Raw genomic sequence first — 17,706 nt, 5'->3', positions numbered from 1 at the left:
CGGCCAGACACACACGAAAAATATGCTTGCACCTCTAGCCCCGGGATCTTCTTTACAAAGAGCACGCAACCAGCAGATGTCCCCACTGCATGACTGACGACAGCAAAAAATCTAGTCGTGAAACGCATCACCATGCTGTCGGTTCCTTCGTTGCCGTCCACTTTCGTCTCTTGCACGGCCAATACATCTATCTCGCGCTCCGTAATAAGTCGATACACCTGACCTTGTTTTTTCCTAGTCGCCAAGCCTCGTACATTCAGCGTAGCGACTTTAAAGGCAGAGGCGGGAGCCATTTTAACTCAAGTGGAAGGACCCAACAGCATGGCGCTTACCTCCCACGTCTAGCGCGCGGCTAGACGCCACTGTTGCCGCCGGTATCATCCGGCGGAAGAACATCGGCCTGCTCGAGGAGTACCTTGCCGTCGGCCCGCTTGTCATCCGAAAGGTTTGGGCGCGGCCGTAACTTCGGACGCCGGGATTGAGCCGTCTTTGCAGGGGGTTCCTCGACGCCGGGCGCTACCACCTTGTCCCCTTCGGGGCTGGTCTGGTCGTGGGGACGCTTCGCCGGTGTGGTGACGGGGGGCGTGACGCTAGTTGCACGGGCGCCGCTCTTCTCGAGGACGGTGATCGGACGAGAACCGGCGTATTCAGCATGGTATGGCCGATGGCGTGAAATACACTTTTCGAAGCGCTTATGTAGTGTCATAGCCTCCTTTATACTGTAGTGTATGCAGCCGCTCCCGAATGCAAAACTTCGCACGAATACTTCCCTCGCTCGTGGCAACAGGCGCCGAGCGTGCAATTACGTGCCCTGGGCTGTTCTCAGCCGTTCTGGCGATCGTAACGCACTGCGGCATGCATCGAAAGAGCAGCGGGAGCAAGCCTCTGGTGTTGACACATGGACCGGGCAAGGAAAGCGTGTCGACTATATCGATGAACGCTAATTGTGCGCTACTGCGCAGTCTTATGCGCTAACTGGGACTCCCTGTTATCTTGGCGCATTGCCGAGTTTAATCTGCACTGTACACGCCGCCGTAGACGTCAGAATGACAGCCGGGCGGTCGTTTTCAGTTTTGCCGCAAGCACGCGTTCACGGAATTTCGCGTCCGCACGTACGTACATTGCCAGTGGGAATGTGTTATTTATAACAATAACGCGAAACCTCCTACAGTTGCACGAGGCATATCGGATAAATGATATAACTATGAGGCAAAAAAAAAGCGTTAGAGCCGAAAAAAATGCAAAAGAAGTGCCATCAGCACTCGGTGTTCCCAGGTGGTCACCCTCCCAAGTACTGACCGAGCCCAATGCTGCTTAGCTTCGGTGATCGGACGAGAACCGGCGTATTCAGCATGGTATGGCCGATAGCGAGAAATACACTTTTCGAAGCGCTTATGTAGTGTCATAGCCTCCTTTATACTGTAGTGTATGCAGCCGCTCCCGAATGCAAAACTTCGCACGAATACTTCCCTCGCTCGTGGCAACAGGCGCCGAGCGTGCATTTACGTGCCCTGGGCTTTTCTCAGCCGTTCTGGCGATCGTAACGCACTGCGGCATGCATGGAAAGAGCAGCGGGAGCAAGCCTCTGGTGTTGACACATGGACCGGGCAAGGAAAGCGTGTCGACTATATCGATGAACGCTAATTGTGCGCTACTGCGCAGTCTTATGCGCTAACTGGGACTCCCTGTTATCTAGGCGCATTGCCGAGTTTAATCTGCACTGTACACGCCGCCGTAGACGTCAGAATGACAGCCGGCCGGTCGCTTTTCAGTTTTGCCGCAAGCACGCGTGCACGGAATTTCGCGTCCGCACGTACGTACATTGCCAGTGGGAATGTGTTATTTATAACAATAACGCGAAACCTCCTACAGTTGCACGAGGCATATCGGATAAATGATATAACTATGAGGCCAAAAAAAAGCGTTAGAGACGAAAAAAATGCAAAAGAAGTGCCATCAGCACTCGGTGTTCCCAGGTGGTCTCCCTCCCAAGTACTGACCGAGCCCAATGCTGCTTAGCTTCGGTGATCGGACGAGAACCGGCGTATTCAGCATGGTATGGCCGATGGCGAGAAATACACTTTTCGAAGCGCTTATGTAGTGTCATAGCCTCCTTTATACTGTAGTGTATGCAGCCGCTCCCGAATGCAAAACTTCGCACGAATACTTCCCTCGCTCGTGGCAACAGGCGCCGAGCGTGCAATTACGTGCCCTGGGCTTTTCTCAGCCGTTCTGGCGATCGTAACGCACTGCGGCATGCATCGAAAGAGCAGCGGGAGCAAGCCTCTGGTGTTGACACATGGACCGGGCAAGGAAAGCGTGTCGACTATATCGATGAACGCTAATTGTGCGCTACTGCGCAGTCTTATGCGCTAACTGGGACTCCCTGTTATCTAGGCGCATTGCCGAGTTTAATCTGCACTGTACACGCCGCCGTAGACGTCAGAATGACAGCCGGGAAGCCGGGCGGTCGCTTTTCAGTTTTGCCGCAAGCACGCGTGCACGGAATTTCGCGTCCGCACGTACGTACATTGCCAGTGGGAATGTGTTATTTATAACAATAACGCGAAACCACCTACAGTTGCACGAGGCATATCGGATAAATGATATAACTATGAGGCAAAAAAAAGCGTTAGAGCCGAAAAAAATGCAAAAGAAGTGCCATCAGCACTCGGTGTTCCCAGGTGGTCAACCTCCCAAGTACTGACCGAGCCCAATGCTGCTTAGCTTCGGTGATCGGACGAGAACCGGCGTATTCAGCATGGTATGGCCGATTTTTTTTTCTTTATTACCGGTAAACAATACATAAAAATCTCTAGCCGCACTTTGGCCGAGACAATGGGTTAAAACTTTTTCATGTTAATCAGTTCATCCATAACTGCCACCCAGTCCGGCGGCTGGGGTTGACTGCGGAGAACGTCTCTCAGAAAAACTGCACTTTCTATAAAGTTTTCTCTCACTGGTCGCACATTTGCGTCGGCGTGCCTGGCCGCCATTCTCGTTTTCCAGATGCTGTGGAGGCCCAGTAGCATAAACATGTCGTAAGGAACCTCCTCACTTTCTATAGGTAGAAACCGGATGCCATAAGGAGTTACAGGTAGTTCTTTCTTCAATGTTCTTTGCAAGATGTCCCAGTGGAAAACCGGGTCCCAGCAGTCGATAAACACATGTTCGATGGTCTCGGGTTTTTTGCAGAGTATGCAGTCGGTGGTCCAGGGCACAAAAATGCCTTTATCGTTTAGCCATGTTTTCACCGGAAGGGTACCGGTATGAAGTTTAAAGAAAAAGGATTTGACAGTCGGTCTTACCGGCATCTTCTTAACTCGCTTTAACACATCTTTGCCTGGGCCTCCGCAGCAAAAGGAACGGTATAAGGGAGCAGGTATAAATATATCTAGCAAATCTTTGTACAGTTTTTTTCCTGGGTACAGCAGATAGATACTGTGTAGAAAAGTGAGCGCTCAAAGTGCGAAAGGCTGCCACAACTTCACGCAAAAAACCTGTTACAGCACGATTCGTGTCCGGGTAACTGGACACAACAAATTCCGGCAACACGTTGCCTAAGCGCACCTGCAACATTGTGCGCAACAAGGGATCGGTTTGATCACGTAGAAACAAAAATCTTGAGACAACTTGCTTCAGAAACAAATTAGAAAGACCAAGGCCGCCCCTTTTGACCGGAAGGAACAGATTAACACGACTTGTTCGCTCCCAATTTGAGCTCCAAATAAAGACAGCAAACACTCTATGCAGCTTCTGCAGGTTTGCTCGGGTAATGAGCACGAACTGCAATATATACCAAATTCTGGCTATTAAAAATACATTGCACACACTTGCGCGCGCGAAAACAGAAAGGTCACGTCCTTTCCAGCCATCCGCTTTTCTCCTTGCACTCTGCGTTATCTCACCCCACAACTCCGTACTGCTTTTATAGTGCTCCAAGGGTACCCCCAAGTACTTCGCAGGGGCGGTCGTCCATTTCATGTTAGCAAACACGGCAGGTGTGTTGTCCCAATCACCGTGCCAAAAACCTATGCACTTATCCCAGTTAATTTCGGACCCAGTCTTTTTGCAATATTCCCCCGCAACTTTCACAACTTCTTTAACGCTTTCTTGATCCGCGCAAAAAACAGCAATATCATCAGCGTAAGCAAGCACTTTTACTTGCGCCGACAGAAGAGTGAAACCGCAGATCCCATCATTGTGCAACAGTGATAACAGAAAAGGCTCAAGGTAGATCGCAAAGAGCAAAGGCGAGAGCGGGCAACCCTGCCTGACCGAAGAACACACAGGTACAGGTTCAGTCAGCTGTTTGTTCACTATAATTCGGGTAACACAGTTGTCGTACGCCATCTGTACACCTTGTATTATCACAGAGCCGACGTTGGCATATTCTAGAATGGCGAAAAGAATGTCGTGAGACACTCGATCGAAGGCCTTTGCAAGGTCAAGCTGTATCATGGCAACTCGGCCCCCGAAGGCATCGCAGCATTCAAGAACAGTTCTGGCAATGTGCACATTTGTTCCAATGGTGCGACCTTTAATACCGCACGTTTGGTGGGGCCCTACAAGGTCCTTTATGACCTTTTGCAGTCTGTTGGCAAGAATCTTCATAAACACTTTATAGTCAACGTTGGTTAGGCTTATCGGCCGATAAGCCCCAACGGACAGAAGTTTAGCCTGGTCCTCACTCTTGGTTATTAAAACCACGTGTGCTGTTTTAAATGATGGTGGCATTTTCTTTGTCTCATAAATTTCGGTGAAGACGCAGTGGAGAGCTTGGGTGAGTTCGGCTTTGAACTTCTTATAAAATTCACTACCTAAGCCGTCAGGACCGGGAGATTTTCCGGCACTCAGCTCTTCGATTGCTCTTCCCACTTCGCTTACGCTGATTGGTACCTCCAGCCCTTGTTTTATATCGTCTCCTAGTTTTGGCATACGGGACAAGAACGTGTTTGCAAACCCCTCTTCTTCAAGCCGTCGCCGCCCAAGCAATTCCCGATACTGCTCAACAAACGCCAACTGAATCACTTTGCTATCATTCGTTACCTCGTTTCTGTACCTGATTTGTCTTACTTCGTTCTGAGTCGCGTACTTCTTTTCGTCACTAAGCGAGCGTTTAGTAGGTACTTGGTCAAGCCAGAGACGTTCAGCACGGGCCCGTATCATGGCAGCTGTATACTTGTCTTTTTCGATAATCTCAAGTTTACTTTTTGTATCTCTTATTTCTTTCTTATATTTTCCCGGCTGGGAACTTTCCAGGCTTACGAGCAAGTCAAGTTGGCAATGTAGTTCTTTTTCTTTAACACGTTTATCGTGGCATATGATGCTTGCCCTTTCAATCGCGTTTATTTTCACTTGTTCTTTGAAATCTTCCCACCTAATTACCCAGTTCCCAGGCTCTGCTGATAGCAATGCTTTAATGCATTCATTAACTTTAATGTCAAAGCGTTCATCCTCGAGTAATTGTGCGTTAAACTTCCACAGGTCCCACGAGAAACGAGATTTCTTGTCTTTGTTCCCCAGGGTAAACTTAACTAAGCTGTGGTCGGTAAAAGACATGTGTTTTACCTCGTAGCTATTGCACAAAGGAATCAGATCAAGCGACACATACGCTCTGTCAAGTCTCGCGTGACTTTCATCCTGGAAGTGAGTAAAATGCGGCGCTACCGAAAGAACTTCAGCAACATCATCTAAACCATTTTCTTGCACAATCGAATTCAACAATTCCGCACTTTTGTCACGAAGGAGTCTTTTTGTAATGCTATCTTCTGCTTTAAAAACGCAGTTAAAGTCGCCCAAAAGCACAATTAACCGCTCACAGCACACATATGGTTCAACGCGCTCAAGAAATTCCTTGCGCTCGTTCTCCCTGTTAGGAGCATACACGCATATGACTCTCCATAGCAAATTGCAATAAAAAAAATCCACTACAACCAAACGGCCAGTTTGACACACAGTTAAATTCTGCTCGACAATCCCCAGAGAATTCCTAATAAATACAGCACAACCGCCCGAAGTGCCAGAAGAATGGCACACACAAACATTGTAGCGTGCCGTAAAAGGCTGCACCATAAGGTCCGCCTGTTCCTGTCTTTCGACTTTCGTCTCCTGTACGGCTATTATGTCTAGGTCATTAGCAACGAACAGCCGGCTTAGCTGGTACTGACGCTTTTTGGAAGCCAGTCCCCTGACATTAATTGTTGCAATGCGCAACGCTCTAAGAGGTGTAGAAGCCATCTAGTTTAGGTACAGGAGCCATATGGTGCATACCTCGGGACACAAGGCGACGGTGCGGGTGACTTGCCTAGTCTGAGGTGCTCGATGGGTGCGGTGCCGGTAATCCAAAGTCTCTTGCACAAGTGCCTCTTGCGTATGGACTGGAAAATCAGCCCATGCAGTCCGTCACCGAAAAAAGCCATCTCACGCGCACAGAAACCACTCACAGGGCCCTCACTCCAACTAAGGCGGCGGCTTAGCCGCCGCTCGTTGATCGGCCTGTACATTCGGCCGCGGTTTCAACGTCGGTCGCCTGACACCAACAGTCTTCTGCGGCGGCTCGTCGCCTTCGCTCACTTTGGGCTCTCCATTCGCACTGTGCTCGTGCGGTCGCTTCCCTGCTTGGTTGCTGGTTGATGCATGTGACACTTCCATGCTGTCACCATGCTGGGGAACGACGGGAGCTGACGCCCCACCGCTCAAGACTTCGTCCGTTGGCGCCTTGACTTCTGCAGGCTGCGCTACCTGTTGCTGCCGCTTACTGCTGGGCTCCTCTACGCTTGTGGATATTTCCGTAGGGGGCACAGCAGGGGCCTTCTCCACGCTGTCCCCTGCCTCTGCTGCAGCGTCTTCCGCGTCAGCCTCGTCCATGACAAGTTCGGACGAAATGTAAGTGTTGACTGGGACGGCAGCACTCGCGTACGTGCGTACGCAGCTGCTTTCTTCGTGCCCGTAGCGACGACAGGCGCCGCATCGTGGAACCTTGCACTCACGACGAATGTGCCCAGTACCGTTGCCACGCTCGGCGCCTGTTGCCACGAGCGAGGGAAGTATTCGTGCGAAGTTTTGCATTCGGGAGCGGCTGCATACACTACAGTATAAAGGAGGCTATGACACTACATAAGCGCTTCGAAAAGTGTTTTTCTCGCCATCGGCCATACCATGCTGTGTCTGCGCAGCATGGTATGGCCGATGGCGAGAAAAACACTTTTCGAAGCGCTTATGTAGTGTCATAGCCTCCTTTATACTGTAGTGTATGCAGCCGCTCCCGAATGCAAAACTTCGCACGAATACTTCCCTCGTGCGAAGTTTTGCATTCGGGAGCGGCTGCATACACTACAGTATAAAGGAGGCTATGACACTACATAAGCGCTTCGAAAAGTGTTTTTCTCGCCATCGGCCATACCATGCTGTGTCTGCGCAGCATGGTATGGCCGATGGCGAGAAAAACACTTTTCGAAGCGCTTATGTAGTGTCATAGCCTCCTTTATACTGTAGTGTATGCAGCCGCTCCCGAATGCAAAACTTCGCACGAATACTTCCCTCGCTCGTGGCAACAGGCGCCGAGCGTGCAATTACGTGCCCTGGGCTTTTCTCAGCCGTTCTGGCGATCGTAACGCACTGCGGCATGCATCGAAAAAGCAGCGGGAGCAAGCCTCTGGTGTTGACACATGGACCGGGCAAGGAAAGCGTGTCGACTATATCGATGAACGCTAATTGTGCGCTACTGCGCAGTCTTATGCGCTAACTGGGACTCCCTGTTATCTAGGCGCATTGCCGAGTTTAATCTGCACTGTACACGCCGCCGTAGACGTCAGAATGACAGCCGGGAAGCCGGGCGGTCGCTTTTCAGTTTTGCCGCAAGCACGCGTGCACGGAATTTCGCGTCCGCACGTACGTACATTGCCAGTGGGAATGTGTTATTTATAACAATAACGCGAAACCTCCTACAGTTGCACGAGGCATATCGGATAAATGATATAACTATGAGGCAAAAAAAAAAGCGTTAGAGACGAAAAAAATGCAAAAGAAGTGCCATCAGCACTGGGTGTTCCCAGGTGGTCTCCCTCCCAAGTACTGACCGAGCCCAATGCTGCTTAGCTTCGGTGATCGGACGAGAACCGGCGTATTCAGCATGGTATGGCCGATGGCGAGAAATACACTTTTCGAAGCGCTTATGTAGTGTCATAGCCTCCTTTATACTGCAGTGTATGCAGCCGCTCCCGAATGCAAAACTTCGCACGAATACTTCCCTCGCTCGTGGCAACAGGCGCCGAGCGTGCAATTACGTGCCCTGGGCTTTTCTCAGCCGTTCTGGCGATCGTAACGCACTGCGGCATGCATCGAAAGAGCAGCGGGAGCAAGCCTCTGGTGTTGACACATGGACCGGGCAAGGAAAGCGTGTCGACTATATCGATGAACGCTAATTGTGCGCTACTGCGCAGTCTTATGCGCTAACTGGGACTCCCTGTTATCTAGGCGCATTGCCGAGTTTAATCTGCACTGTACACGCCGCCGTAGACGTCAGAATGACAGCCGGGAAGCCGGGCGGTCGCTTTTCAGTTTTGCCGCAAGCACGCGTGCACGGAATTTCGCGTCCGCACGTACGTACATTGCCAGTGGGAATGTGTTATTTATAACAATAACGCGAAACCTCCTACAGTTGCACGAGGCATATCGGATAAATGATATAACTATGAGGCAAAAAAAAAGCGTTAGAGACGAAAAAAATGCAAAAGAAGTGCCATCAGCACTCGGTGTTCCCAGGTGGTCTCCCTCCCAAGTACTGACCGAGCCCAATGCTGCTTAGCTTCGGTGATCGGACGAGAACCGGCGTATTCAGCATGGTATGGCCGATGGCGAGAAATACACTTTTCGAAGCGCTTATGTAGTGTCATAGCCTCCTTTATACTGTAGTGTATGCAGCCGCTCCCGAATGCAAAACTTCGCACGAATACTTCCCTCGCTCGTGGCAACAGGCGCCGAGCGTGCAATTACGTGCCCTGGGCTTTTCTCAGCCGTTCTGGCGATCGTAACGCACTGCGGCATGCATCGAAAAAGCAGCGGGAGCAAGCCTCTGGTGTTGACACATGGACCGGGCAAGGAAAGCGTGTCGACTATATCGATGAACGCTAATTGTGCGCTACTGCGCAGTCTTATGCGCTAACTGGGACTCCCTGTTATCTAGGCTCATTGCCGAGTTTAATCTGCACTGTACACGCCGCCGTAGACGTCAGAATGACAGCCGGGCGGTCGCTTTTCAGTTTTGCCGCAAGCACGCGTGCACGGAATTTCGCGTCCGCACGTACGTACATTGCCAGTGGGAATGTGTTATTTATAACAATAACGCGAAACCTCCTACAGTTGCACGAGGCATATCGTATAAATGATATAACTATGAGGCAAAAAAAAGCGTTAGAGACGAAAAAAATGCAAAAGAAGTGCCATCAGCACTCGGTGTTCCCAGGTGGTCTCCCTCCCAAGTACTGACCGAGCCCAATGCTGCTTAGCTTCGGTGATCGGACGAGAACCGGCGTATTCAGCATGGTATGGCCGATGGCGAGAAATACACTTTTCGAAGCGCTTATGTAGTGTCATAGCCTCCTTTATACTGTAGTGTATGCAGCCGCTCCCGAATGCAAAACTTCGCACGAATACTTCCCTCGCTCGTGGCAACAGGCGCCGAGCGTGCAATTACGTGCCCTGGGCTTTTCTCAGCCGTTCTGGCGATCGTAACGCACTGCGGCATGCACCGAAAGAGCAGCGGGAGCAAGCCTCTGGTGTTGACACATGGACCGGGCAAGGAAAGCGTGTCGACTATATCGATGAACGCTAATTGTGCGCTACTGCGCAGTCTTATGCGCTAACTGGGACTCCCTGTTATCTAGGCGCATTGCCGAGTTTAATCTGCACTGTACACGCCGCCGTAGACGTCAGAATGACAGCCGGGCGGTCGCTTTTCAGTTTTGCCGCAAGCACGCGTGCACGGAATTTCGCGTCCGCACGTACGTACATTGCCAGCGGGAATGTGTTATTTATAACAATAACGCGAAACCTCCTACAGTTGCACGAGGCATATCGGATAAATGATATAACTATGAGGCAAAAAAAAGCGTTACAGACGAAAAAAATGCAAAAGAAGTGCCATCAGCACTCGGTGTTCCCAGGTGGTCTCCCTCCCAAGTACTGACCGAGCCCTATGCTGCTTAGCTTCGTTGATCGGACGAGAACCGGCGTATTCAGCATGGTATGGCCGATGGCGAGAAATACACTTTTCGAAGCGCTTATGTAGTGTCATAGCCTCCTTTATACTGTAGTGTATGCAGCCGCTCCCGAATGCAAAACTTCGCACGAATACTTCCCTCGCTCGTGGCAACAGGCGCCGAGCGTGCAATTACGTGCCCTGGGCTTTTCTCAGCCGTTCTGGCGATCGTAACGCACTGCGGCATGCACCGAAAGAGCAGCGGGAGCAAGCCTCTGGTGTTGACACATGGACCGGGCAAGGAAAGCGTGTCGACTATATCGATGAACGCTAATTGTGCGCTACTGCGCAGTCTTATGCGCTAACTGGGACTCCCTGTTATCTAGGCGCATTGCCGAGTTTAATCTGCACTGTACACGCCGCCGTAGACGTCAGAATGACAGCCGGGCGGTCGCTTTTCAGTTTTGCCGCAAGCACGCGTGCACGGAATTTCGCGTCCGCACGTACGTACATTGCCAGTAGGAATGTGTTATTTATAACAATAACGCGAAACCTCCTAGAGTTGCACGAGGCATATCGGATAAATGATATAACTATAAGGCAAAAAAAAAAGCGTTAGAGACGAAAAAAATGCAAAAGAAGTGCCATCAGCACTCGGTGTTCCCAGGTGGTCTCCCTCCCAAGTACTGACCGAGCCCAATGCTGCTTAGCTTCGGTGATCGGACGAGAACCGGCGTATTCAGCATGGTATGGCCGATGGCGAGAAATACACTTTTCGAAGCGCTTATGTAGTGTCATAGCCTCTTTTATACTGTAGTGTATGCAGCCGCTCCCGAATGCAAAACTTCGCACGAATACTTCCCTCGCTCGTGGCAACAGGCGCCGAGCGTGCAATTACGTGCCCTGGGCTTTTCTCAGCCGTTCTGGCGATCGTAACGCACTGCAGCATGCATGGAAAGAGCAGCGGGAGCAAGCCTCTGGTGTTGACACATGGACCGGGCAAGGAAAGCGTGTCGACTATATCGATGAACGCTAATTGTGCGCTACTGCGCAGTCTTATGCGCTAACTGGGACTCCCTGTTATCTAGGCGCATTGCCGAGTTTAATCTGCACTGTACACGCCGCCGTAGACGTCAGAATGACAGCCGGGAAGCCGGGCGGTCGCTTTTCAGTTTTGCCGCAAGCACGCGTGCACGGAATTTCGCGTCCGCACGTACGTACATTGCCAGTGGGAATGTGTTATTTATAACAATAACGCGAAACCTCCTACAGTTGCACGAGGCATATCGGATAAATGATATAACTATGAGGCAAAAAAAAAGCGTTAGAGACGAAAAAATGCAAAAGAAGTGCCATCAGCACTCGGTGTTCCCAGGTGGTCTCCCTCCCAAGTACTGACCGAGCCCAATGCTGCTTAGCTTCGGTGATCGGACGAGAACCGGCGTATTCAGCATGGTATGGCCGATGGCGAGAAATACACTTTTCGAAGCGCTTATGTAGTGTCATAGCCTCCTTTATACTGTAGTGTATGCAGCCGCTCCCGAATGCAAAACTTCGCACGAATACTTCCCTCGCTCGTGGCAACAGGCGCCGAGCGTGCAATTACGTGCCCTGGGCTTTTCTCAGCCGTTCTGGCGATCGTAACGCACTGCGGCATGCATCGAAAGAGCAGCGGGAGCAAGCCTCTGGTGTTGACACATGGACCGGGCAAGGAAAGCGTGTCGACTATATCGATGAACGCTAATTGTGCGCTACTGCGCAGTCTTATGCGCTAACTGGGACTCCCTGTTATCTAGGCGCATTGCCGAGTTTAATCTGCACTGTACACGCCGCCGTAGACGTCAGAATGACAGCCGGGCGGTCGCTTTTCAGTTTTGCCGCAAGCACGCGTGCACGGAATTTCGCGTCCGCACGTACGTACATTGCCAGTAGGAATGTGTTATTTATAACAATAACGCGAAACCTCCTAGAGTTGCACGAGGCATATCGGATAAATGATATAACTATAAGGCAAAAAAAAGCGTTAGAGACGAAAAAAATGCAAAAGAAGTGCCATCAGCACTCGGTGTTCCCAGGTGGTCTCCCTCCCAAGTACTGACCGAGCCCAATGCTGCTTAGCTTCGGTGATCGGACGAGAACCGGCGTATTCAGCATGGTATGGCCGATGGCGAGAAATACACTTTTCGCCGCGGTGGCTCAGTGGTTAGGGCGCTCGACTACTGATCCGGAGTTCCCGGGTTCGAACCCGACCGCGGCGGCTGCGTTTTTATGGAGGAAAAACGCTAAGGCGCCCGTGTGCTGTGCGATGTCAGTGCACGTTAAAGATCCCCAGGTGGTCGAAATTATTCCGGAGCCCTCCACTACGGCACCTATTCTTCCTTTCTTCTTTCACTCCCTCCTTTATCCCTTCCCTTACGGCGCGGTTCAGGTGTCCAACGATATATGAGACAGATACTGCGCCATTTCCTTTACCCAAAAACCAATTATTATTATTATTATTAAGCGCTTATGTAGTGTCATAGCCTCTTTTATACTGTAGTGTATGCAGCCGCTCCCGAATGCAAAACTTCGCACGAATACTTCCCTCGCTCGTGGCAACAGGCGCCGAGCGTGCAATTACGTGCCCTGGGCTTTTCTCAGCCGTTCTGGCGATCGTAACGCACTGCGGCATGCATGGAAAGAGCAGCGGGAGCAAGCCTCTGGTGTTGACACATGGACCGGGCAAGGAAAGCGTGTCGACTATATCGATGAACGCTAATTGTGCGCTACTGCGCAGTCTTATGCGCTAACTGGGACTCCCTGTTATCTAGGCGCATTGCCGAGTTTAATCTGCACTGTACACGCCGCCGTAGACGTCAGAATGACAGCCGGGCGGTCGCTTTTCAGTTTTGCCGCAAGCACGCGTGCACGGAATTTCGCGTCCACACGTACGTACATTGCCAGTAGGAATGTGTTATTTATAACAATAACGCGAAACCTCCTAGAGTTGCACGAGGCATATCGGATAAATGATATAACTATGAGGCAAAAAAAAAGCGTTAGAGACGAAAAAAATGCAAAAGAAGTGCCATCAGCACTCGGTGTTCCCAGGTGGTCTCCCTCCCAAGTACTGACCGAGCCCAATGCTGCTTAGCTTCGGTGATCGGACGAGAACCGGCGTATTCAGCATGGTATGGCCGATGGCGAGAAATACACTTTTCGAAGCGCTTATGTAGTGTCATAGCCTCCTTTATACTGTAGTGTATGCAGCCGCTCCCGAATGCAAAACTTCGCACGAATACTTCCCTCGCTCGTGGCAACAGGCGCCGAGCGTGCAATTACGTGCCCTGGGCTTTTCTCAGCCGTTCTGGCGATCGTAACGCACTGCGGCATGCATCGAAAAAGCAGCGGGAGCAAGCCTCTGGTGTTGACACATGGACCGGGCAAGGAAAGCGTGTCGACTATATCGATGAACGCTAATTGTGCGCTACTGCGCAGTCTTATGCGCTAACTGGGACTCCCTGTTATCTAGGCTCATTGCCGAGTTTAATCTGCACTGTACACGCCGCCGTAGACGTCAGAATGACAGCCGGGCGGTCGCTTTTCAGTTTTGCCGCAAGCACGCGTGCACGGAATTTCGCGTCCGCACGTACGTACATTGCCAGTGGGAATGTGTTATTTATAACAATAACGCGAAACCTCCTACAGTTGCACGAGGCATATCGTATAAATGATATAACTATGAGGCAAAAAAAAAGCGTTAGAGACGAAAAAAATGCAAAAGAAGTGCCATCAGCACTCGGTGTTCCCAGGTGGTCTCCCTCCCAAGTACTGACCGAGCCCAATGCTGCTTAGCTTCGGTGATCGGACGAGAACCGGCGTATTCAGCATGGTATGGCCGATGGCGAGAAATACACTTTTCGAAGCGCTTATGTAGTGTCATAGCCTCCTTTATACTGTAGTGTATGCAGCCGCTCCCGAATGCAAAACTTCGCACGAATACTTCCCTCGCTCGTGGCAACAGGCGCCGAGCGTGCAATTACGTGCCCTGGGCTTTTCTCAGCCGTTCTGGCGATCGTAACGCACTGCGGCATGCATGGAAAGAGCAGCGGGAGCAAGCCTCTGGTGTTGACACATGGACCGGGCAAGGAAAGCGTGTCGACTATATCGATGAACGCTAATTGTGCGCTACTGCGCAGTCTTATGCGCTAACTGGGACTCCCTGTTATCTAGGCGCATTGCCGAGTTTAATCTGCACTGTACACGCCGCCGTAGACGTCAGAATGACAGCCGGGCGGTCGCTTTTCAGTTTTGCCGCAAGCACGCGTGCACGGAATTTCGCGTCCGCACGTACGTACATTGCCAGTAGGAATGTGTTATTTATAACAATAACGCGAAACCTCCTAGAGTTGCACGAGGCATATCGGATAAATGATATAACTATAAGGCAAAAAAAAGCGTTAGAGACGAAAAAAATGCAAAAGAACTGCCATCAGCACTCGGTGTTCCCAGGTGGTCTCCCTCCCAAGTACTGACCGAGCCCAATGCTGCTTAGCTTCGGTGATCGGACGAGAACCGGCGTATTCAGCATGGTATGGCCGATGGCGAGAAATACACTTTTCGAAGCGCTTATGTAGTGTCATAGCCTCCTTTATACTGTAGTGTATGCAGCCGCTCCCGAATGCAAAACTTCGCACGAATACTTCCCTCGCTCGTGGCAACAGGCGCCGAGCGTGCAATTACGTGCCCTGGGCTTTTCTCAGCCGTTCTGGCGATCGTAACGCACTGCGGCATGCATCGAAAGAGCAGCGGGAGCATGCCTCTAGTGTTGACACATGGACCGGGCAAGGAAAGCGTGTCGACTATATCGATGAACGCTAATTGTGCGCTACTGCGCAGTCTTATGCGCTAACTGGGACTCCCTGTTATCTAGGCGCATTGCCGAGTTTAATCTGCACTGTACACGCCGCCGTAGACGTCAGAATGACAGCCGGGCGGTCGCTTTTCAGTTTTGCCGCAAGCACGCGTGCACGGAATTTCGCGTCCGCACGTACGTACATTGCCAGTAGGAATGTGTTATTTATAACAATAACGCGAAACCTCCTACAGTTGCACGAGGCATATCGGATAAATGATATAACTATGAGGCAAAAAAAAGCGTTAGAGACGAAAAAAATGCAAAAGAAGTGCCATCAGCACTCGGTGTTCCCAGGTGGTCTCCCTCCCAAGTACTGACCGAGCCCAATGCTGCTTAGCTTCGGTGATCGGACGAGAACCGGCGTATTCAGCATGGTATGGCCGATAGCGAGAAATACACTTTTCGAAGCGCTTATGTAGTGTCATAGCCTCCTTTATACTGTAGTGTATGCAGCCGCTCCCGAATGCAAAACTTCGCACGAATACTTCCCTCGCTCGTGGCAACAGGCGCCGAGCGTGCATTTACGTGCCCTGGGCTTTTCTCAGCCGTTCTGGCGATCGTAACGCACTGCGGCATGCATGGAAAGAGCAGCGGGAGCAAGCCTCTGGTGTTGACACATGGACCGGGCAAGGAAAGCGTGTCGACTATATCGATGAACGCTAATTGTGCGCTACTGCGCAGTCTTATGCGCTAACTGGGACTCCCTGTTATCTAGGCGCATTGCCGAGTTTAATCTGCACTGTACACGCCGCCGTAGACGTCAGAATGACAGCCGGGCGGTCGCTTTTCAGTTTTGCCGCAAGCACGCGTGCACGGAATTTCGCGTCCGCACGTACGTACATTGCCAGTGGGAATGTGTTATTTATAACAATAACGCGAAACCTCCTACAGTTGCACGAGGCATATCGGATAAATGATATAACTATGAGGCAAAAAAAAAGCGTTAGAGACGAAAAAAATGCAAAAGAAGTGCCATCAGCACTCGGTGTTCCCAGGTGGTCTCCCTCCCAAGTACTGACCGAGCCCAATGCTGCTTAGCTTCGGTGATCGGACGAGAACCGGCGTATTCAGCATGGTATGGCCGATGGCGAGAAATACACTTTTCGAAGCGCTTATGTAGTGTCATAGCCTCCTTTATACTGTAGTGTATGCAGCCGCTCCCGAATGCAAAACTTCGCACGAATACTTCCCTCGCTCGTGGCAACAGGCGCCGAGCGTGCAATTACGTGCCCTGGGCTTTTCTCAGCCGTTCTGGCGATCGTAACGCACTGCGGCATGCATCGAAAGAGCAGCGGGAGCAAGCCTCTGGTGTTGACACATGGACCGGGCAAGGAAAGCGTGTCGACTATATCGATGAACGCTAATTGTGCGCTACTGCGCAGTCTTATGCGCTAACTGGGACTCCCTGTTATCTAGGCGCATTGCCGAGTTTAATCTGCACTGTACACGCCGCCGTAGACGTCAGAATGACAGCCGGGAAGCCGGGCGGTCGCTTTTCAGTTTTGCCGCAAGCACGCGTGCACGGAATTTCGCGTCCGCACGTACGTACATTGCCAGTGGGAATGTGTTATTTATAACAATAACGCGAAACCACCTACAGTTGCACGAGGCATATCGGATAAATGATATAACTATGAGGCAAAAAAAAGCGTTAGAGCCGAAAAAAATGCAAAAGAAGTGCCATCAGCACTCGGTGTTCCCAGGTGGTCACCCTCCCAAGTACTGACCGAGCCCAATGCTGCTTAGCTTCGGTGATCGGACGAGAACCGGCGTATTCAGCATGGTATGGCCGATTTTTTTTTCTTTATTACCGGTAAACAATACATAAAAATCTCTAGCCGCACTTTGGCCGAGACAATGGGTTAAAACTTTTTCATGTTAATCAGTTCATCCATAACTGCCACCCAGTCCGGCGGCTGGGGTTGACTGCGGAGAACATCTCTCAGGAAAACTGCACTTTCTATAAAGTTTTCTCTCACTGGTCGCACATTTGCGTCGGCGTGCCTGGCCGCCATTCTCGTTTTCCAGATGCTGTGGAGGCCCAGTAGCATAAACATGTCGTAAGGAACCTCCTCACTTTCTATAGGTAGAAACCGGATGCCATAAGGAGTTACAGGTAGTTCTTTCTTCAATGTTCTTTGCAAGATGTCCCAGTGGAAAACCGGGTCCCAGCAGTCGATAAACACATGTTCGATGGTCTCGGGTTTTTTGCAGAGTATGCAGTCGGTGGTCCAGGGCACAAAAATGCCTTTATCGTTTAGCCATGTTTTCACCGGAAGGGTACCGGTATGAAGTTTAAAGAAAAAGTTTTTGACAGTCGGTCTTACCGGCATCTTCTTAACTCGCTTTAACACATCTTTGCCTGGGCCTCCGCAGCAAAAGGAACGGTATAAGGGAGCAGGTATAAATATATCTAGCAAATCTTTGTACAGTTTTTTTCCTGGGTACAGCAGATAGATACTGTGTAGAAAAGTGAGCGCTCAAAGTGCGAAAGGCTGCCACAACTTCACGCAAAAAACCTGTTACAGCACGATTCGTGGCCGGGTAACTGGACACAACAAATTCCGGCAACACGTTGCCTAAGCGCACCTGCAACATTGTGCGCAAC

At 50.8% G+C, this 17,706-nt stretch overlaps 14 non-coding genes and 2 pseudogenes across 14 annotated transcripts; all 16 read right to left on the bottom strand.

Annotated features, from left to right (window-relative positions):
* Positions 1-1,250: 1,250 nt before the first annotated feature.
* Positions 1,251-1,369, bottom strand: LOC144131106 (5S ribosomal RNA). The gene has a single exon (XR_013314523.1). It is a non-coding gene; the product is annotated as a 5S ribosomal RNA (ribosomal RNA).
* Positions 1,370-1,951: 582 nt separating this feature from the next.
* Positions 1,952-2,070, bottom strand: LOC144130883 (5S ribosomal RNA). The gene has a single exon (XR_013314310.1). It is a non-coding gene; the product is annotated as a 5S ribosomal RNA (ribosomal RNA).
* A 589-nt stretch (positions 2,071-2,659) lies between these two features.
* On the bottom strand, positions 2,660-2,778 carry LOC144130588 (5S ribosomal RNA; annotated as a pseudogene).
* A 5,254-nt stretch (positions 2,779-8,032) lies between these two features.
* Positions 8,033-8,151, bottom strand: LOC144130842 (5S ribosomal RNA). Its single transcript, XR_013314271.1, has one exon. It is a non-coding gene; the product is annotated as a 5S ribosomal RNA (ribosomal RNA).
* Positions 8,152-8,741: 590 nt separating this feature from the next.
* LOC144130881 (5S ribosomal RNA) lies at positions 8,742-8,860 on the bottom strand. The gene has a single exon (XR_013314309.1). It is a non-coding gene; the product is annotated as a 5S ribosomal RNA (ribosomal RNA).
* Positions 8,861-9,441: 581 nt separating this feature from the next.
* Positions 9,442-9,560, bottom strand: LOC144130880 (5S ribosomal RNA). The gene has a single exon (XR_013314308.1). It is a non-coding gene; the product is annotated as a 5S ribosomal RNA (ribosomal RNA).
* Positions 9,561-10,141: 581 nt separating this feature from the next.
* LOC144130536 (5S ribosomal RNA) lies at positions 10,142-10,260 on the bottom strand. Its single transcript, XR_013314146.1, has one exon. It is a non-coding gene; the product is annotated as a 5S ribosomal RNA (ribosomal RNA).
* A 583-nt stretch (positions 10,261-10,843) lies between these two features.
* LOC144130879 (5S ribosomal RNA) lies at positions 10,844-10,962 on the bottom strand. The gene has a single exon (XR_013314307.1). It is a non-coding gene; the product is annotated as a 5S ribosomal RNA (ribosomal RNA).
* Positions 10,963-11,551: 589 nt separating this feature from the next.
* Positions 11,552-11,670, bottom strand: LOC144130877 (5S ribosomal RNA). The gene has a single exon (XR_013314305.1). It is a non-coding gene; the product is annotated as a 5S ribosomal RNA (ribosomal RNA).
* A 581-nt stretch (positions 11,671-12,251) lies between these two features.
* On the bottom strand, positions 12,252-12,370 carry LOC144130876 (5S ribosomal RNA). Its single transcript, XR_013314303.1, has one exon. It is a non-coding gene; the product is annotated as a 5S ribosomal RNA (ribosomal RNA).
* Positions 12,371-13,266: 896 nt separating this feature from the next.
* On the bottom strand, positions 13,267-13,385 carry LOC144130875 (5S ribosomal RNA). The gene has a single exon (XR_013314302.1). It is a non-coding gene; the product is annotated as a 5S ribosomal RNA (ribosomal RNA).
* Positions 13,386-13,967: 582 nt separating this feature from the next.
* LOC144130874 (5S ribosomal RNA) lies at positions 13,968-14,086 on the bottom strand. The gene has a single exon (XR_013314301.1). It is a non-coding gene; the product is annotated as a 5S ribosomal RNA (ribosomal RNA).
* A 581-nt stretch (positions 14,087-14,667) lies between these two features.
* Positions 14,668-14,786, bottom strand: LOC144130873 (5S ribosomal RNA). Its single transcript, XR_013314300.1, has one exon. It is a non-coding gene; the product is annotated as a 5S ribosomal RNA (ribosomal RNA).
* Positions 14,787-15,367: 581 nt separating this feature from the next.
* Positions 15,368-15,486, bottom strand: LOC144131125 (5S ribosomal RNA). Its single transcript, XR_013314542.1, has one exon. It is a non-coding gene; the product is annotated as a 5S ribosomal RNA (ribosomal RNA).
* A 582-nt stretch (positions 15,487-16,068) lies between these two features.
* Positions 16,069-16,187, bottom strand: LOC144130872 (5S ribosomal RNA). Its single transcript, XR_013314299.1, has one exon. It is a non-coding gene; the product is annotated as a 5S ribosomal RNA (ribosomal RNA).
* Positions 16,188-16,776: 589 nt separating this feature from the next.
* LOC144130550 (5S ribosomal RNA) lies at positions 16,777-16,895 on the bottom strand (annotated as a pseudogene).
* Between the last annotated feature and the right edge of the window lie 811 nt (positions 16,896-17,706).

The sequence above is a fragment of the Amblyomma americanum genome, chromosome 4 (assembly GCF_052857255.1).
Source record: "Amblyomma americanum isolate KBUSLIRL-KWMA chromosome 4, ASM5285725v1, whole genome shotgun sequence".
In the NCBI taxonomy this organism is placed as follows: Eukaryota; Metazoa; Arthropoda; class Arachnida; order Ixodida; family Ixodidae; genus Amblyomma; species Amblyomma americanum.
The sequence above is the reverse complement of the archived record's forward strand: the minus strand, read 5'-3'. Positions and strand labels throughout refer to the sequence as shown.